This window comes from Schistocerca americana, chromosome 5 (assembly GCF_021461395.2).
Source record: "Schistocerca americana isolate TAMUIC-IGC-003095 chromosome 5, iqSchAmer2.1, whole genome shotgun sequence".
NCBI lineage: Eukaryota > Metazoa > Arthropoda > Insecta > Orthoptera > Acrididae > Schistocerca > Schistocerca americana.
This window is the reverse complement of record NC_060123.1, coordinates 204,295,951-204,316,762: the sequence shown is the minus strand read 5'-3', so window position 1 is coordinate 204,316,762 and position 20,812 is coordinate 204,295,951. Positions and strand designations below refer to the sequence as shown.

The 20,812-nt window shown below is 41.7% G+C and overlaps 1 protein-coding gene across 2 annotated transcripts in view; it reads left to right on the top strand.

The window, feature by feature from the left end:
• Positions 1–20,812, top strand: part of LOC124616700 — a 55,495-nt gene that overhangs the window by 13,158 nt on the left and 21,525 nt on the right. The gene's annotated exons all lie outside the window — the stretch shown is intronic.

The window sequence follows — 20,812 nt, the reverse complement described above, 5'->3', positions numbered from 1 at the left end:
AGTTTTTATGCGCCCATATTTCTCTGGCGAGTGCAGTGGGCAGGGCAGAACGCCGTCTCGGCGCGCGGCATCTTGGGCTAAGTAAAACACGTTAGAGAGAGAGAGAGAGAGAGAGAGAGAGATATGAACCTGCCGGATCTAAGACGTTAATTACCTCTGGAGCTCTCTTCCATATCGCTCACATTTGTAATACTTGAGACAATTGCTAGAATGTTGCCAAAGAGGTCGCATTTGTGGACCTTAGTTCGAAATGTGGCCTTCCTTTTGGTCCAAAGCCATAGAATATTTAAATTTTTAAGAAATGTGTTACCTGCATTAGAAATTGAACACGATAAGTTCGCCTATTCAAAACTGACGCAGGTCGTAAAATTTTATTCAATTTTCGCTATTGTCTTTGCCTGTTATGTTTATTTAAAAAAAAATTTCCAGTTGACCTAATGGAAACCATGAAATTCTGCTACATATTGCGATGCCAGAAAAATTACAGTATCTTTATTCTACACTAGTGTTGGCCGCAGGGAACTTTTCTGAGATGTAGCTTTGGCGTCGTTTCAATCGGAGCCTGACTTGTTCTGTTGAACTGGAAGCGAGTCAGTTTCAAACAGCCGCCCTCCGTAGTGTGAGTAGCGTCGCATTGATACTCTATTTTCACTTTGACGAGTAGTCCCTAGGCCCTCAGAAAACAGTAAACAGTGTGTTATGATACCCCTATTAATTTCCAAATACGAGCTGTGTGGTTTTTGTTGCAGAGTAGTAGTGCTGTATGGGTTCTGCTGATGTTCATCAATGCTTCATAAGTTATTACGTTGTCGTCTATTCTCCTCTACTAAAAATCTTTAAGAATATAAAAAGTGCACAAATACAAAACACTAAGACTGTATTACAAGCAGCACAAATTATATTTGCAACACGCCCCAATACGCCCGAGCTATGCAGTCTTTGATTCCTCTGCGCTTCATTCAAATCTTCCACAGGATAATACACAATTAAACGATTATCTCCTAACGAGACGAAGCATTTCAATATTGAGAGAAGCATAAAATTGGTGGTGCATATTCAATCCACCACACAAACATAAGGAAAACGCATTTTAAATGTTAAGTTAGACGTTCCTCCACATGTGGTATAGAACCGCCCGCACAGGCTACGTATAGCTCGTTTTCGGCCCTCGGCTCTTTCCAACCGTTTTTGCACCCATTCTTTCCTCTCGTACTATAAATTCGCTATATTCTGGAAACGAGTGCCAACCATATTCGCTTTTCCTTTTCCTTTCCACTGTACATGCTGCTTCTGTACATGAACTGAACTTATTAATATATGGTGAAAAATGTTTTATGCTTGCATATTATGCCCTATTTGAAGACAGTCTCATATAGGTATTAACAAAGTTGGAGGATCGTAGCGTTCCTAATGACTGGAAAAAACAGCGCAGGTCATTCTGGGTTTCAAAAAGGATCCATGCAACCGAAGGACAAAATTATAGGTATGTATGTCTGACGTCTGTCTGTTGTAGAATTTTGGAACATGTTTTGTGCTCGAAAATCTAGGAATCAACATGGATTCCGAAAACGGCTATGGTGTGAAACTCGGCCCCCTCTGTCAGCCTGAGCCCCAGAAAGCTCTAGATACCGATGCCCAGGCAGTTGTTCCTTGACTTCCGGAAGATGTCCAATACAGTTCCGCGCTGCCGCCAAATGAACAAAATAAGAGCGTACGGAATATCAGACCTCCTGTGTGTCCGGACTGAAGAATTTCTAGCAAACACAACACGTCTTTCTCATCAGTGAGAAATCTTTAGACGTAAAAATAACTTCGGGCGTACCCCAAGGGATTGTTGTTGGACCATTACTTTTCACAATACATTGGAAGTGACCTAGCTGATAAGGTCGGAAGTTTAATGAGGCTTTTCGTGGATAATGGTGTTATATGCAGTGAAGTCGTAACGCTAGAAAATTGTAGCAAAGTGCATAAAGACCTGCAAAGGATTGACTCTTGGTGCAGGGATTGGCAGTTGTTGGCCATCAAATACACAGATAAACATATTGCGTTTAAATAGACGAAAAGAATAATTATTGTATGATTACACGATTGCAGAACAGTCACTTCAACCAGTCACATCCACAAAATATGTACGGACCGATTTAAAATGGAACGAGTGACCGCGCAATTATAACAGAGATTCAATAAAATTTATCTGGGTTTTTGAACGCATTGTATATATTCTCTTTAACTTGGTTTCAGATAACATAGTAAAAACATGGGAAAACACATTAAATAACAGAGGCACAAAGGGTATAAGCATGGGCCAAGGAAAGAACAGATTTGAAGTAAAATGTTTAGCCTTTGCGGATGATATGGTATTGATAACTGAAAACCGAACAGACGCAACAGTTATGCTTGATATGTTACACGAGATTGCTGAAAAGACTGGGCTAAAAATATCCTACGAAAAAACCGAGTATATAGAATACAAACATAATACAGAAAAGTTTATGAAAACAAAGTAAGGAAAAATTAAGAGTTGATAGATTCAAATACCTGGGGGAGTGGATCCAAGCCAATGGACTAGATAACACAACAAATAAAGAAAGAATAAAAAAGTTGGAGTTTGCATATAAATTAACACAAAACTACTACAATAAGAAATCAATATCCATACAAGCAAAGATTAAACATTATAATTATAATTAATTATAATTATAATTATATTAGGACACAAGCAACATATGGATCAGAGTGCCTAACATTGAATAAGAAAAGCGAATTAAGAGAACGAGAAAAAAGAGAGAGAAAAATATTAAGAAAAATTCTAGGTCCTGAGAAAAACAAGGAAAATAGGTGGATTAAAAGGAGAAATGAAGACCTATACAAAAATACAGAAAAGATCACAGATACAATGAGAAAGAGACGGCTAAAATTTTATGGACATTTAAAAAGAATGGAAGAAACACGGATTACAAAGAAAATTTTTAATTACATTAGTAAGCTGAAAAAAACTGTAGGATGGATAGAAGCAGTAAAGAAAGACGCCAACAAAATAGGTGTTACAGAAGAAATAATACGTGACAGGAATAACTTTAGGCTGCTTATAGAAAACGCAAACTATGAAGAAGATGCGCCAAAACCTCGACCCAAGAGAGTGTGGACAGATGAGCAGAGACGAGCAGTTGGCGAGAAAATGAAGTACTGGGAAGAACGGAAGAAAAAGAAACACCATAAGTCTTAAGTTCTATGCGGTCCATAGCTGGCCAAATTCATATATATATATATATATATATATATATATATATATATATATATATATATATATAATTTCGCGGTCACTCGTTCCATTTTAAATCGGTCCGTACATATTTTGTGGATGTGACTGGTTGAAGTGACTGTTCTGCAATCGTGTAATCATAACATAATTATTCTTTTCGTCTATTTAAACGCAATATGTTTATCTGCGTATTTGATGGCAAACAACTGCCAATCCCTGCACCAAGAGTCAATCTTTTGCAGGTCTTTGTGCACTTCGCTACAATTTTCTAGCGTTACGACTTCACTGCATATAACACCATTATCCACGAAAAGCCTCATTAAACTTCCGACCTTATCAGCTAGGTCACTTCTAATGTATTGTGAAAAGTAATGGTCCAACAACACTCCCTTGGGGTACGCACGAAGTTACTTTTACGTATATATATAATTACTACCTACGTTTCGATTACCGTTGCAATCGACCTTCCTCATGGTATTTTTGTAAACATCAGCACGTCGGTAGTTATATACAGGGTGTTACAAAAAGGTACGGCCAAACTTTCAGGAAACATTCCTCACACACAAAGAAAGAAAATACGAGGGTTATTCCAAAAGTAAGGTCCGGTTATAAAAAAAAAATCAAAACTAAAATGTTTTTTCAAAACAATTGTTTTATTTACATTCCTTACATCTTTATCTATTTTTCTACATAACTTCCATACTTATTTAAACATTTGTCACATCGTTCAATAAGCTTTTGAATGCCCATGTTATAGAAATCGGCCGCCTGTGACGATAACCAGTCCTTAACTGCTTCTTTCACTTCATCATCTGTGTCAAAGCGCTTGCCGCCGAGAAACTCCTTTAAGTAACGGAACAGGTGGAAATCACTTGGCGCCAGGTCCGGACTGTAGGGAGGATGGTCCATCTGTTCCCATCCAAATTTCTTGATCAGAGCTTGCGTTTCATTTGCAGTGTGGGGTCTGGCATTGTCATGCAACAACAAGATTCCAGACGACAAAAGACCACGTCGCTTATTCTGGATTGCACGTCGAAGTTTAGTCAGGGTAGCGCAGTAGGCGGCTTTATTAATCGTTGTTCCTCTCTCCATAAAGTCGACTAACAATACTCCACGTCTATCCCAGAACACAGTCGCCATAACCTTACGTGTTGAGATTGTCTGCTTTGCCTTGACCTTGACTGGCGATGACGTGTGACGCCATTGCATTGACTGACGTTTAGACTCTGGAGTGATGTGAGAAACCCATGTCTCATCCCCTGTGACAACATTGTCTAAAAGACTGTCACCTTCCTTATGATATCGCTCCAAAAAATCAAGAGCAAAAGCCATTCTTTTCATTCGTTGGGGCTCAGTAAGCAGCCTGGGAACCCAACGGGCACACAATTTGTGAAACTTCAAATGTTCAGACACAATTCTGTACAAAGTTGTTCTACTCACATTCGGAAAATGCATGTCTACGTCTGTAATAGTGAATCGGCGATCTTCACGAATTTTTTTGTCAACCGCATTGACCAAATCGTCTGAAATCACTGATGGTCGGCCACACCGTGGTTAATCGTGCACATTATCCCGTCCTTCATTAAAAGCTCGCACCCACTTACGCACTTTACTGTCGCTCATTATGTTAGGACCGTACACTTCAGTAATCTGCCGATGGATTTCCGCCGCTGAATTGTTTCTTGCAGACAAAAACCGTATCACTGCCCTTACTTCACAATCGGCGGGCTGATCAATTGTCTTAAACATTGTAAAGTGACACTGTGAACTACACTCAGCAACAGTAACAAAGCGAATGGCGGCGTTTGACGCGCAAGGCTTGCCGGGAGTCGGCGCGCATGCGTGTTTTGTCATTGGCGCCAAATTTCAATAGTTACGGCGAATCGGACCTTACTTTTGGAATAACCCTCGTATGTTATGTGGACATGTGTCCGGAAACGCTTACTTTCCATGTTAGAGCTCATTTTACTACTTCTCTTCAGATCACGTTAATCATGGAATGGAAACATACAGCAACAGAAAGTACCAGCGTGACTTCAAACACTTTGTTACAGGAAATGTTCATAATGTCCTCCGTCAGCGAGGATACATGCATCCACCCTCCGTCGCATGGAATCCCTGATGCGCTGATGCAGCCCTGGAGAATGGCGTATTGTATCACAGCCGTCCACAATACGAGCACGAAGAGTCTCTACATTTGGTACCGGGGTTGCGTAGACAAGAGCTTTCAAATGCCCTCATAAATGAAAGTCAAGAGGGTTGAGGTCAGGAGAGCGTGGAGGCCATGGAATTGGTCCGCCTCTACCAATCCATGGGTCGCCGAATCTGTTGTTGAGAAGCGTACGAACACTTCGACTGAAATTTGCAGGAGCTCCATCGTGCATGAACCACATGTTGTGTCGTACTTGTAAAGGCGCATGTTTTAGCAGCACAGGTAGAGTATCCTGTATGAAATCATGATAACGTGCTCCATTGAGCGTAGGTGGAAGAACATGGGGCCCAATCAAGACATCACCAACAATGCCTGCCCAAACGTTCACAGAAAATCTGTGTTGATGGTGTGATTGCACTAGTGGCAGACTCTGCAAGAGAGGCGTTCTGCACCACGGTGTGGTCTGCTGTTAAAGTTCCGAGAGTGTGCGTCCTAAGAAGAGGCAACCAATATATTGCTTCGCCCTACATGTATCTCAAAAGTCCATGAAGGGTTACCGGCAATCGCTCCTCCTGCAAACCATTCGCGACTGGAACAAGAAATGGAGGAAGTGACAATATTACTCAATGTGCTCCACACAACACCCCGTAAGATGTCTTGCAGAGTGTAGATGTAACCGTAGACCTGGATATACACAACATTCGTAAACAGTGGTCTTTTGATGCGACTGTCCCTGTTCTTTGACGTATATGACGTAGTAATAGCGGAGCCTAGAGTTGTTTCTTCACCTCTGGAAGACACTGCGAAACCTACAGTTATAGGTCAAGGGGTGTAAGGTGAATGATTAGGGCCCATGTACCATCAAGTGTGATTTCCTGTTACTACCTTATTGACATAAATACCTCTGAAACACGTAGGCCTTTGGCAATCATAATTTCAAGTAATTACAACACAAATTGAGTAATATGTCAGATCTCAATAACAGGGCAATAAAAACAGGTCTTGATTAATAAGTGTTTCAGCTAACCCAAATTATGGCTCTTAATTTAATTAAAAGGGAGCAGACAGGCCTTCAATAATAACAGCCTCAATTAAGTAAGCTTAGCAAATAGAAACCACGACAGATGAAGCACGTCGCGCAAGGAATTCGAAGAACACCGCCAGCAACCGTCCACGGTTCACACTGTATACAGTTCGCATTGTCGCCTAGTGGAAAAAAATAAAATAAATAAATAAAAGCTTACGGAAGATCAGGCAAGGTTTGGGATGAGACTGAAGACGTGCTTGCAGACAGATCTCAGCACGTCGTTTTAACAGGGAGAAATCGTCAGAAATGGATATGGGGTTTCTAAATCTGCTTCAAACTTGACAGATCGTGTCATGGGTAAAGTGTTCGCTGACGCATCCTGGCGATGCTATGCGTCCTTTTGTAATTGGTTACGCCCCTGAGAGGCGGCAGGGTGTAAGTAGTCCGCACAGTGCGTATGCCTTGTATGTTGCCTTCAGTACAGTCATCTGATCTCTGTGAAAGGGGGTAGGCCCAGCAAAATCAAAGCTCTTGAGCCTCTTCTAAAATAACTTTATTCGCTTCGAGACACTGATTCTTAAGGTTTTCTTGCTGAAAATAACTATCACCACTTCAGTTTGATAGGTAATATGCTGCACGTCTGGTTAGTAGACCCTGCTAGTACGGTGAAATCTTGTCGTTCCAGGCCGGCGATTATTAACGGACGGCTAGCGCCACGGGGAAGCGTCAAAGATCATGTCATCTCTAACAAAAATGGTTCCCCATGAAGTGATCTGTCACACCTTGATGCTTGACGAAAAGGCTTTGAGATACCCTGTATGTATAAGATCTGGTAAATAAAAGCAGAAAATTCCACATCTGGTGTCCTCGTCTCCTACTGTTTATCTCTAGAGGATGCAACAGATGAGAGCTGAGCAAACAGCATTTCTCACTTGATCCATACGTCTCAATCTGTACTTCACAGAAACAACGGCTCGGCATTCGCTACTTTGCTGTATTTTCTGTTTTACTACTTGCTGCAAACCAGACCGATTTGAAGTTCAACTGCAAAACTAACCATACATTTGGTCACGTCGTAAAGGGTTGTGACCTCTGTTAGTTACAGCGCCATTATCCACGAATTCGATTTTTATTCTGATTTTCATCGGCCAGATTATTCAATACAGTTACGTCTAGTATGGCTATAAATGTATGTTTGTTGCTGAGGTAGGTTCGTCTTAATCAGTTGTATGATCCGTGACTTTTCATAAATGCAGGTCATGGATATAATTATTTTGTAAAAAAAAAACAAAAAAAAAAGGCGCAGCAAATTATTTTTTGCTTGGTAATGACTTGCGTGTTGAAGAGTCACTAAAGTAGTGACAGAAGTCCAGAACGGAATAAAAATACAAACAGTAAAAGCTGGGATGCCGTTGTTATTTCACCAGTCGCATGAGCTGCTGAAGGAAGTCTGAACGATGTTATTTAATTAGTTCAACAAAGTATTTCATCTTTCCGTTAAGATTAGTGGTAAAACAGGTCTGCGTGAAGGCAAATTGTAGAAAACGACTGTCTGTACATAAATTTGGAGAAGATATGGGTTCGTCTCTAGAAAAGACAAAGGAATCTCTAGGCCCCAAGTATTAGCCGAGAGTTAATTTCAGTAGTAGTTTGTCTCTCTAGTAGCTCAACATTGCGGAAACAGAAAAGTAGAATGTATAAGCACATGAAATGTATAGTAGAAGTTATGGAGAAGTTGGCCTTAAGGCGGTATGGGCAAGGTGCCCTAATCAAGCTATGTAGAAAGTTCCGTCTCTGCTTTTATGCTCCCCTGCAATAGCAGGCATTTGAAGTGAAGACATTAGAATATGGCAGATATGTACAGGTGAAAACATCAACACACGATAGAAACAGATGGCATACGGCAACAAACTAGTCAAAAGGGCTTTGACTATAACGGAGAAAATTGATGCAAAATATCGGTGCCAATTTCCTATACAGACTTCATTGTAGTTTCTTTGAATCTGAGCGTCTATATCATGTCCGCACGAATCAATGGTTGGGCAATGTCACTGAGGGCTAAGCCGAGACTGGTTCCGAAATGCCCGGTCGAGCTGCCGCGGAATAGCTTTCTGAGTATTCTGGCGGGTTGTTAAATTAACCCTGAAGACAACATTTCTCAGGACTTGGCGCCAGAGAGTTCGCAGAACTACTCGGAAGCATCCGCGCGGCCGTCTAGCTGGCGGCGCTCCAGGAATGCGGGTGAAGCTGCAGTGTTGCCAACTTCGTGGCGGGGAGAAAGCTGTCGCGCTGCAGCAGCCATAGGAGACATTTTTCGCGCAGAAACTGTTCTTATTTGCCCTTTTTTTCTAATTTGTCGTCTGTCGCTTTATGGGACAATAAACTAAACAGAAAAAAATGAAACTTCGTAAGTGTGTTTCAACAAACATCGGGAAGCTCGTTGAAACCATCACATGTTGTTCTGTCACTTAGCCTTCTGTTGCTTCTCACATGGATTTTGGAACAACGAGACCATACATTTCCTTAGTGACGCGGGCGGACTGCCTTGATACATATTTCCTCAGTGACGCGGACTGCCTCGATTATCTTCTATGAGTGAAGACGATAATTGCTTTACGTTGAAGGAATGTAAACAGTTTATGCAGCAGCAGCAGCAGCTGTGACCACCCGCACACCCCTGGCATGTTGCTTCATAAGCATGCGCTGTAGTTGAACAGATAGCAGTTGTTCACTGATAGGGCCAACCGCCGAAATTTTGCGACCCAGGAGCTATCAGAATCCTGAATGATTCTGATTTTAATTTTCCATTAGCACTCGGTCGAAAGCGATTTAACAAGTTAACTCCTGAAGTTTTGACCCCAATGCGCAGAGGTAGAGCGTAAACATATTTGTAATACAGTGTTTATGTGGTGTGGTGGAACATCTGTGTGAAGGGCTGGATTTTTTAAGTTGAACCAATTATTCGCTCTTCAGAGGCGCTGCTAGGACACGGACTGAAAGTGTCAACTATACTTCTACATCTACACTCCGCAAGCCACCCAATGGTGTGTGGCGGAGGGGACTTTACGTGCCACTGTCATTACCTCCCTTTCCTGTTCCAGTCGCGTATGGTTCGCGGGAAGAACGACTGCCGGAAAGCCTCCGTGCGCGCTCGAGTCTCTCTAATTTTACATTTGCGATCTCCTCGGGAGGTATAAGTATGGGGAAGCAATATATTCGATACCTCATCCAGAAACGCACCCTCTCGAAACCTACTATATGCTACACCGCGATGCAGAGCGCCTCTCTTGCAGAGTCTGCCACTTGAGTTTGCTAAACATCTCCGTAACGCTATCACGCTTACCAAATAACCCTGTGACGAAACGCGCCGCACTTCTTTGGATCCTCTCTACCTCCTCCGCCAACCCGATCTGGTACGGATCCCACACTGATGAGCAATACTCAAGCATAGGTCGAACGAGTGTTTTGTAGGCCGCCTCCTTTGTTGATGGACTAAATTTTCTAAGGACTCTCCCAACGAATCTCAACCTGGTACCCGCCTTACCAACAATTAATTTTATATGATCATTCGACTTCAAATCGTTCCGCACGCATACTCCCAGATATTTTACAGAAGTAACTGCTACCAGTGTTGGTTCCGCTATCATATAATCATACAATAAAGGATCCTTCCATCTATGTATTCACAATACATTAAATTTGTCTATGTTAAGGGTCAGTTGCCACTCCCTGCACCAAGTGCCTATTCGCTGCAGATCTTCCCGCATTTCGCTACAATATTCTAATGCTGCAACTTCTCTGTATACTACAGCATCATCCGCGAAAAGCCGCATGGAACTTCCGACACTATCTACTAGGTCATTTATATATATATATATTGTGAAAAGCAATGGTCCCATAACACCCCCTTGTGGCACGCCAGAGGTTACTTTAATGTCTGTAGATGTCTCTCCATTGAGAACAACATGCTGTGTTCTGTTTGCTAAAAACTCTTCAATCCAGCCACACAGCTGGTCTGATATTCCGTAGGCTCTTACTTTGTTTATCAGGCGACAGTGCGGAACTGTATCGAACGCCTTCCGGAAGTCAAGGAAAATAGCATCTACCTGGGAGCCTGTATGTAATATTTTCTGGGTCTCATGAACAAATAAAGCTAGTTGGGTCTCACACGATCGCTGTTTCCAGAATCCATGTTGATTCCTACAGAGTAGATTCTGGGTCTCCAGAAACGACATGATACGCGAGCAAAAAACATGTTCTAAAATTCTACAACAGATCGACGTCAGAGATATAGGTCTATAGTTTTGCGCATCTGATCGACGACCCTTCTTGAAGACTGGGACTACCTGTGCTCTTTTCCAATCATTTGGAACCTTCCGTTCCTCTAGAGACTTGCGGTACACGGCTGTTAGAAGGGGGGCAAGTTCTTTCGCGTACTTTGTGTAGAATCGAATTGGTATCCCGTCAGGTCCAGTGGGCTTTCCTCTGTTGAGTGATTTCAGTTGCTTTTCTATGCCTTGAACACTTATTTCGATGTCAGCCATTTTTCTGTACGCATATAGTAAAGATTAAAAGCGCCTGCGTAACAGACGTGGAAGTACGTGTAGAGCGAAGCGGATGCGGAACGCCCACTTCCTGTGGCGGCGTAATAAATCGCTAGAAGGCGGGACGGCAAGGGCCTCGTGACTCTTGGGTCGTAGGCTGGACACGACATCGGATGACCCGCAGCCATGTGATGGTGGTGGTTGCGGCGGTGACGTCACCCGGTGTCCTTCGCCCACTTGCCAGCGAGCGGAAAGTTCTGCGCTGCGCCCATTCCCTTACCTTCCGTTCCGGATGCAGTGACTGATACTTTGTTCTAGACAGAACTTGTCCCAGAGAGACTCACATCATGCGCTCTGAAGACGTTCCATGTGACATTTTCAAGGTTTAACGTCCCGCCGATGACGAGATTAAGGCTAGTTTACACGACGACACTAGGCTGCCAAACATTGTTTAGATAGTGCGCTAGCGGCCATTGCGCATGCGCGGTGTGTGGTGGCGCAAGTCATCGGTTTGTTCGAACCTCACGCGTGAGTTAAGGTGAAGTGTCGTGTGGTAGCATACCAAAAGAAATAAAAAGTGAGCAAATTGTTCGGTTCTAGGACATCTATGCTGTGGGTAGGCTTTTGCAAGATTTCAAGGATGATCACAATAATAAGCAGTGACATGCTGTTGCATTTGAGGCAACACTACGCAACCTGAAAAAATCCATTCCATTAGAAACAAATGCACAAATAAATTGCGAAATAATTATTTAAATTAAAATAAATTTGTAACATAACGTTTTTAAATCTGACTAAAGAGTATAAAATAATTTTTCTCCGACCCTTACAGATTTGTAACCACACACAGATAGCCCTGAAAACTTGCGCTAGTGAATTTTTAAGAGCTATGACAATACTTTTCAGATTTATAGCGAAAAATGGCGAGCGCATTCAGTACATAATTGATGCACGAATAATTCACTCCCTAGCTATTATCTGTTGCCTTCACCACACGTCTTTCGTTATAGATCTTACAAATATGGTCACAGCTATTAAAAATCGCAAGAACAAATGTTCAGGACTATCTGTGTGGGCTTAGGAATCTTCATGTGGCTAGAAGTAGTTTTTGTACTCTTTAGTGCAATTTAAAACCGTGTTATATTGAAAAGAATTATTCAAATAATTTTTTCTGGTTTTCTTTTCAGTTGTGTGTGTGTGTGTGTGTGTGTGTGTGTGTGTGTGTGTGTGTGTGTGTGTGTGAGAAATTTGTCTATGGATTTTAAACATTTTGATGAGACTATATTTTTATTGAAATAATTATATAAGCGTTTCACATACGACTTCGCACTTGTACACGTGTAACATACAGCACATTGCACAATATGAAATTAGCTTCCTGAAACTGATTTCACGCAATAAGTTTCGAAATTTCGCAGCATAATGTCGTCGTGTTAACTAACCGTTTGAGATGGGGCACAGGCTCCGACATGAAAATGATTGGGAAGAATATCGGCTGTATTATTTTCAAAGAAATCACATTGCGGGATTCGTCTTAATTGGATAGGAAAACCATTGAAACTATAAATCTGGATGGTGTGATGAAGATTTGAACTGCGCTGCTTCCGAATGAGTCCAGCTCCATAACTACTGTGCTACCTTTCTATGTGAAGGTAATCCACCACCAAATTTCAGGGTTAACCCTACATCCACCAGTAAAATTTCGGATGTTTTTCAGGAATATTTTCTGAGCATTTTGGTATTAACACACCGAGGTCTCCATTGCCTCGTCCTAGAAATGTGATGAATTTACTCGGACTGTTACACCAGTTTCCTTTATTACTGTGAAAATACCGTCACAGCAGTGAAACAGCCTGTAATATGCACTCACCAAAATGAGCAACACAAACGTATTGGGATGTGGTTGCTGTAACTGCGGTAACAACTGAACATACTGTTGTTGCGCCGTGCTCCATTGCATTCTGTGAAAATTTACAGGAGGTGCATCAACAGGCTAACACACAGCTGTTGGGCGTGACTGTTTAACGACAACTAACTCCGCCGAGAGAACCGAGCAGTGCCGAATAACATTTTTGAGGGTGAAGAGTGAAGCTGGCATTACTGTTGTTAACACAAGTGCCGTGAGTGAATGGAATAATTTGTTTCTAAACAAGAGACAAAGTGCGTAGCGTCGACATTTGTACTGTTGTGCGATTCATTGCAGCACAGATACAATAATAAAGGATATACGAAATCAAACTAAATGCAGTTAGTTATAGTGAACTACCGGAGACCACTGGTCAATTAGATCTATACATCCCTGACCTACCTGAGCGATTTTGTCAGAGTTCGGGTTCATACCGTATAGTAAAACGATGTCGCCGCAATGGCCTAGTCTGTTGCACATATACAGTAAAAACTGGATTGTAATCGAACAATAAAAATACCTGTCTCATGTTCTCATAAATAATTGTTTACTGTATGTAAGTTGCGAAGAAAATAACTGCTTACTATTCTTGACACTGGCATTTGTAGTATCCACGGTAGAATCCGATGAGGTACGGACTTCCAATGTTTTAAAAAAATGGTTCAAATGGCTCTGAGCACCATGGGACTTAACTTCTGAGGTCATCAGTCCCCTAGAACTTAGAACTACTTACACGTAACTAACCTAAGGACGTCACACACACGCATGCCCGAGGCAGGATTCGAACCTGCGACCGTAGCGGTCGCGCGGTTCCAGACTGTAGCGCCTAGAACCGCTCGGCCACCCCGGCCGGCTAGTATTTTAAAGTTCAGCTGTGTTCAGAGGGCCAATTTTGGCTTAAGCTGATTAAGAATCCTTCATATTGCAAATAATGTTTTCGACATACTCCCAACATTCGGCTTGTTCAGTGCAAGTATTTTCTCCAACGTCTTTCGAAAGACACTTAAATTGCGTCTGTGTTACACTCAACAGCGGGAAATTGAATATACTATACAGGAGAACATTTATCGATCGTATGACCTGAGGATCGCGATGTAATGAAACGATCGTACGGCATTATCAGTGGTTGGAACAAAGGGATATCGACAAAGATATTCATCTAATTCTGTGACTATATGCGCAGATATTTTTCTTGTATTTTTATTGGACATCCTACTATATCAGGAGATAAAAATTACACTATTGTGTTGCTAACGGAAGGACCACCTGGGTGGAAACATAATTTGACATCGCCAAAAGAATACCGCCACATACAATTGTCGTTGTCACTCTTCCCTACAGTAAAGAAGACTAAAGGGTTTTCTCGCTAGACAACAGACAGCCTGAAACCGTTTAGAGATGTCTTTCGTAGTATGACTCACCCGTAAGTCTAGTCACAGCGATAAGACTACAATCTTTTAAAAATAGCTTCTGGTGCTGCGGCCGCTCGTCCTTCTGACCCCTCCGAGTCAGTGTAGCAGCGAGTTGACTAAGCAGCACTCTTGTCTTAACTGACTTCTCTTCCCAGAAATAATGTACCAAGAAAAGCGATCCTCTTCTTCTTTCACGTTAAGAAAACAAACACACACACACACACACACACACACACACACACACACACATCCTGCAGCTCCGGAATGACGAAATACATAACTATGATATTATTGGGGGCCTTCACTTTTCTTTTCGTATTCTAAAGGCCACGGAACACAAAATTGAAAATGAGAATAAACGTATGAAGTGTCATGACCCGTGCTAAGCAATGATGCAATGTTCTTAACCGTCCTGTTTTAAATATTTGTTTTCTTGAAATTAAAAATGTGTGCCGAACAAAATCTGTTCTTCGCCGGCAATGCTCTCACCCACTTTCTTGCCTAGGCATGCCTCATGGCCCGCCTCGATACTTACTTGGCAAACATCTCACCAACGTTCCAGTATGTCTTGCTACATCAGCAGTCAGTGAATAAACGAGCGCATTCGGGAGTGCGACGGTTCAATCCCGTCTCCGGCCATCCTGATTTAGGTTTTCCTTGATTTCCCTAAATCGCTTCAGGCAAATGCCGGGATGGTTCCTTTGAAAGGGCACGGCCGATTTCCTTCCCCATCCTTCCCTCACCCGAGCTTGCGCTCCGTCTCTAATGACCTCGTTGTCGACGAGACGTTAAACGCTAATATCCTCCTCCTCCTGAATAAACGAGAATTACCTGCAAAAGGCAGGGTTCCGGGTTTGACTCCGTGTGTCATACTGCAATCTATCAGGAAATTTCTAACCATCGCGCGTTCCGCCAGAGCGAAATATTCATACTTGTTTCCTTGTTGTGGCTAATACCAATGTAATTACCATACAAAAAGTATTCTCTCTCTCTCTCTCTGCAAAATGTATCGCCGACTTTAACGGAAGCAGCAGAATATCAGGTCGTTTGGTTCAACCGCGTTGTGTATCATGTTCTTTGCTGTTCTCGGGTTCATAATGTATCTAACCATCTGCAGTGCTCTGCAGACCGCGTTCGTTCGTCTCCACTCAAACACTGCGCAACATCACATTTCATTCAGCAGGGTTAGTACAGTGCCCAACTCACTCGTTTGTTTATGAATCGAACACTTTTTTGCAAAACAATAAATGAAAGAATTGTCATTAAGGACCCTTCCTAAACCCAACTCTGGGGGCAATGTTTACAAGACTTTCCCCCTCATTTCGTTATCTCCTTCTTTACTCTACGAAACGCTATAAAAGTAGCAGTGGGTGCTTTCTAATTAATTTTGTCCCGTCACACTCGGGAGACGAGAGAGGAAAGAACGATTGACGTTATTAGCCCAAATTTATATTTCCTGTTTGAGTTACCGTTGGGCAGGTTTCTGCCCTAACCTAAGATTCTTTGAATTTTCTAAGCAGATTTTATCGCGTTATATAGTTTCTTTTATGGCATTTCCTGATTAAGAATGCTTACAGCGTTTTTGTTGCTCTCTCGTCACACAACCTGGGATCATTCGTGCCATCGTTGTTTATGTATGCTGTCGCCTGTTCGACATCTTACAGATCCCACAAACTTGAACAATAATTGCTGTGGGCTGTTTAAGCACTGTAATGTTTCGAAGGCAAACGGCAGTTGTTACGGCGTTCTATTTATACAATAAAGTCCACTATTGCTTAAGGTACAGCTCAGCTTGTGTGGCCTTCGCACTTATCGGTACACACTGTTGCTGACTCGTATTTTTATGACTTAACTCCCGATTAACTAATTAACCCCGTAGTCAAAAGCTACTACATCTTTTTTTTTGCGTTTTCTAATCTTCACAGCTTACTACATATGTACAGTAGGAGGTATATGCAATTCTTCGCACCTGGATGTTTTTCCAGTTCCGAATGGACATTGTTACAATATTTCTCTAATAACGCGCCCTTATGGGTGTCATTTGCGCCATAGAACTGTTACTAATACACTCTGTTAAGTAATGTAATGAAATTAAGTATAACCGACATGGAACATTTTGAGTGTCTGTGGGTGACTTTCTATACAGCATAACATGCTGAAAGTCATTACGTTTAGTTAATTTCTTCACGAGTTAATGCCAATACAGCTCCATTATGTGGCAGTGTGTGAGCTGAAATTGTGATATCACACTGAAATTAAGCGACAGTCATTGGCTCGTTGAGGTGTTGTTATTAATTGGCAACAACTTCCAGACGCAACTCAAACGTAATTTAAAATCATACCCTCAGGAAGCCAGAATTTGAGTTCCTATCTCATAAGTAACGTTTTATCTAGGACATGATCAAATACTGTGCACGTCTTTCAATGAACCAAAGCACGCATCGAACACTTGCTAACCAGAGGCGTCTTATCAGCTCTTCTGAAAGCGCTGCCATTGACACGGTTGTGAACTTACAAAATTTTAATGCTGCCATCAAAGCTTCAACCTATACTATCAGCGTGTTTAAAGATTTTTATTTGTAAATTATTGCCCTATTCTCCGCGCTCAAGTTCCACTGTGATATGTAAAATATTTCTGGCAAACTAAACGTAACCAAATTACGAGGGTAGGTTAATTATTATCCGCAAAATAGTTATAAAATTTTATTGTAATCAAATAGGAAACTTACAAGAACATCATTTTTCGACATTGTCTACTTGCATTTCAACGCACTTGGTCCATCGTTGCACAAGCTTCCTGATGCCCTCATAAAAGGTTTCTTTCAGTGCTTCGTCAGAGGCAAATCGACGGCCCCTTAATGCCTGTTTAAGTGGACCAAACAAGTGACAGTCAGAAGAGGCAAGATCGGGACTATATGGAGGATGATTCAATATTTTCTGGAGCGTTTCAGCAATGTGGGCAGCAGTATGTGGACGGGCATCGTCGTGCAACAATAAAACACCTTTTGACAGCGATCCTCGTCTCTTGCCTCGAGTTGCAGGCTTTAGCCTGGCAGTGAGCATCTCCCTGTAACGTACACTGTTTATTGTTGTGACACTTTCCCCATAATGTTCCAGTACTGGACCTTGTGCATCCCAAAAAACCATAAGCATAAGTTTTCCTGCCGACGGTTGGATCTTTAACTTTTTCTTGCACGGCGAATTTGGATGTTTCCATACCATACTCTGACGTTTACTCTCCGGCTCGTAATGATGGATCCATGTCAACAGTAATAATCCTGTCTAAGAAGTTATCCCCTCCGTTACCATAGCGATCCAAACGTTTTTTTTTTTCTTTGCAAATGTCCAAGGGCGTTTATTTATGCATCTGTGTGAGTTGTTTTGGGACCCATCTTGCACAAACTTTACGAAACCCAAGTCTGTTGTGGATGATTTCGTAGGCAGAGCCGTGACTAATTTGCAGACGATGTGCCACATCGTCAATCGTTAAGTCTAAGAGAATCATTTCACGTGAACGCTCAGTGGTTTCTTCATTTGTGGCGGTAAACGGACGTCCGGCTCCTTCATAGTGCGTAACACTAGTGCGACCATATCGGAATTTTTCAATCCATCCGTAGACACTCCGTTGTGGGAAGCACTGTTCCCGTACTGTACCGAAAGCTTTCGATGAATTTCGGACCCTGATTCGCCTTCCGACCACAAAAAATGGATCACTGAACGTTGCTATTCTTAGGTGCAGACAGACAGCGGAGCAGCCATGATTAACAGCAAGGCAGCGATAACGAAACTAACCTAGCAGCTTGAAAATTGCAAAGATATAACAACAAATAAAAAAGCATGCGTCACCAACGTAAAACGATAGTACTACCAAAATAAACAAAAATATAACGAAATTGCGGCTAATAATTGACACACCCTCGTAATTGTCACGTTATACTGAGGCGAATCTCTGACGGAATGTCCATGCCGCTAAAAATAAACAATCTGATCACATTTTCCGATATCTCACATAGGTTTGCTAAATGACGGGTGAACAGCATCGACGTGTTAGTTTTATTGGAAACTTGCCGATGGGGGAAGCTAGAAATTCATCGCATTTTTCAAGGAAAGTAAGGGGAACTAGAATGACGTGTCATCGCGTACTTGTCACCGTGGAATAATTGTTACGCGTCGAATGAGTACGGTTGAATCACAAAGACTGTTGCGGAATCATCCGTTACACTCTTTTGCATTGCCTTGTGAAGGCGGACGCTAGACGTATGTCGTTGCACCAGGTTCGTATTTTTACTCTTTCTCTCTTCTTCTCAGTCGACGGCAGAAAACTGTTATTCGTCAAGCGTATATGTTCCAGAAGCTACTATACAGTATGCGATGAAAGTATTTGCCCATACTGGTACAATTTTTTATATAATTATAAAATCAAATATTTTAACTTTCACATGCTGAAAGCTGTATGTATAGCATATGAAACATTGTAAATTACGGTATTGTTCGTATTCTAAGTTAATCTCTCTGCTTTCAAATACTGGTTGAGCTGCGTTGCACATCGTAGAATGGAAAGATAACACCAGCTCTATTAGAACCATGCCCAGTCTTAGCTGTGGTTTTAAACTAGCCTTTTATTTGGCGATTGCCTTACATTACTTGTAAAATTGTTTTGTAATAAACTCGTGAAAGTGAGAAACCCTCTGCTGAGAAATTATCTGTGTTATTCCGCATCTCCACGTTGCTTGTCATTTGCTAATATAGACTGGGGCTGTATGGATCTCTTTATCCATGTTGAGTTTTACGTTCGTGTGAATAAAATGAGACATACTTGGTTAAAAAATATTCCCCTTCTTCCTTTCCGTCGTGAGCTTACTGGCTTTGTTCTCCTAGAAACGACAGCTCCCTTCCAATACGTCACGACAGGTGCAGCTGCGGCTCTTTACCTCGTGTAGCGCGCCATGCGGGCGGTCGTTGACTCCGGACAACCAAAATCGGCACAGCACGAGCGCAAGGCCAACCGGGCGAAGCAAAGTCATCTGCGGGCAGTCCTCCCTGCGCATTGCACGCCGAATTTTTTGTTACGCATTCCTCACAGTATTAAAAAAATGGCTACGTACTGACAATATTGTTCTGATATTTGATCATCTGAATGTATTCGTTTCGAATTTTTCGCACTTTTCGAAAGATAAAACAAAATGGAGAAGTGTGAAGTCACAAATCATTCACTCTAGTGGTGCAGCCACCGTGTGGTGCAGCTAAACATTAGTAAAACAGTGAGGTTAGGTAGCACCGTGGATAATCAGTTATAAACCAACTGTGCGGATTTGCGACAATGAAGCGCTCTATCCAATAAACAAAATTAAAAATCGCTAATACATTTCGATTGCTTCCATGCCCCTTCATATGACAATCTTAAGGTTTCAACTCATCTGTAAAGCTCTAAATCACATTAAAAGTTACGCAGTTATGTGTCATATAATCTGTATATTTGTATCAGAATTTACACAGTTCAAAAATTTTAATTGTATGAAACTACAGTACTTATGATTAATAAATTTAAAAATTAGAGACGATCTTTCTTTTGTTAATATTAGTTGAATGTGGCCATAGACAGAAATATACAGTTACGTGTACTAACACATTTTGTATGTTCTTCTTGTTGCAAAGCCATGATCAGCACTTTACTTTTTAGCAATATGACGCTTTTTTATTTTAATTTAGTCAGACCCTAGTGGTAATTTTTGCACTCAGCAAAACACTTTCCATGGCAAATGTAGAACGCAGTCTGGTTATTAGGGGATGGGGAGGAGGAGAGATCATAGTTTGTTACACTCACCCCCCCCCCCCCCCCTCTCCCCATACCTATATTACTTTTACTTCTGATCACTTGTACGTTTAATCTGCCACAGATGTCCACAATTTTAACACTGAAATGTTATATAAAATGTTTTAGCATGATGGTAGTGGTGATTCATTTACTTCAGTCCTTACTACATTGCTTTGATAGAATATCAAAGAAGTAGCAATTCATATAAATATAACACCTGCAAAGAAAGCATTTGCCCAAAAATTTGAGAATTACCATACCATAACAAACTCTCTCAACACTGACAGTCACAACTTCCACAGTAGCACTGAGACTATGAACACAACTCTGAACATTATGGCTATGAGAGTCTATAAATGCTGTTTTTCAGTGTTTTCCATCAATGTTTGAGGACTCGACGTATCTCCCTCCTCCCCCCCCCGCCCCCCTCCCCACCCCTTTCATCCTGATCAGGTTTTTGTGTGTGTGTGTGTGTGTGTGTGTGAGGGGGGGGGGGATTTGTACAGAGTGTTTGATTTGTTGTTAACCATTACTGTCAGCCTGGAAATGTGTATCTTCACCCATTTATGCAGCTACAGTGTCACTGGTAGAGTCGTAAGCCCATCCTGATGGGTAGGCCCTCAAACAAAGAACTGAAATGTAGCTTGTAATTTATGGAATGCATTTCCATTTTGTTAAGAATTATTTTTCATGC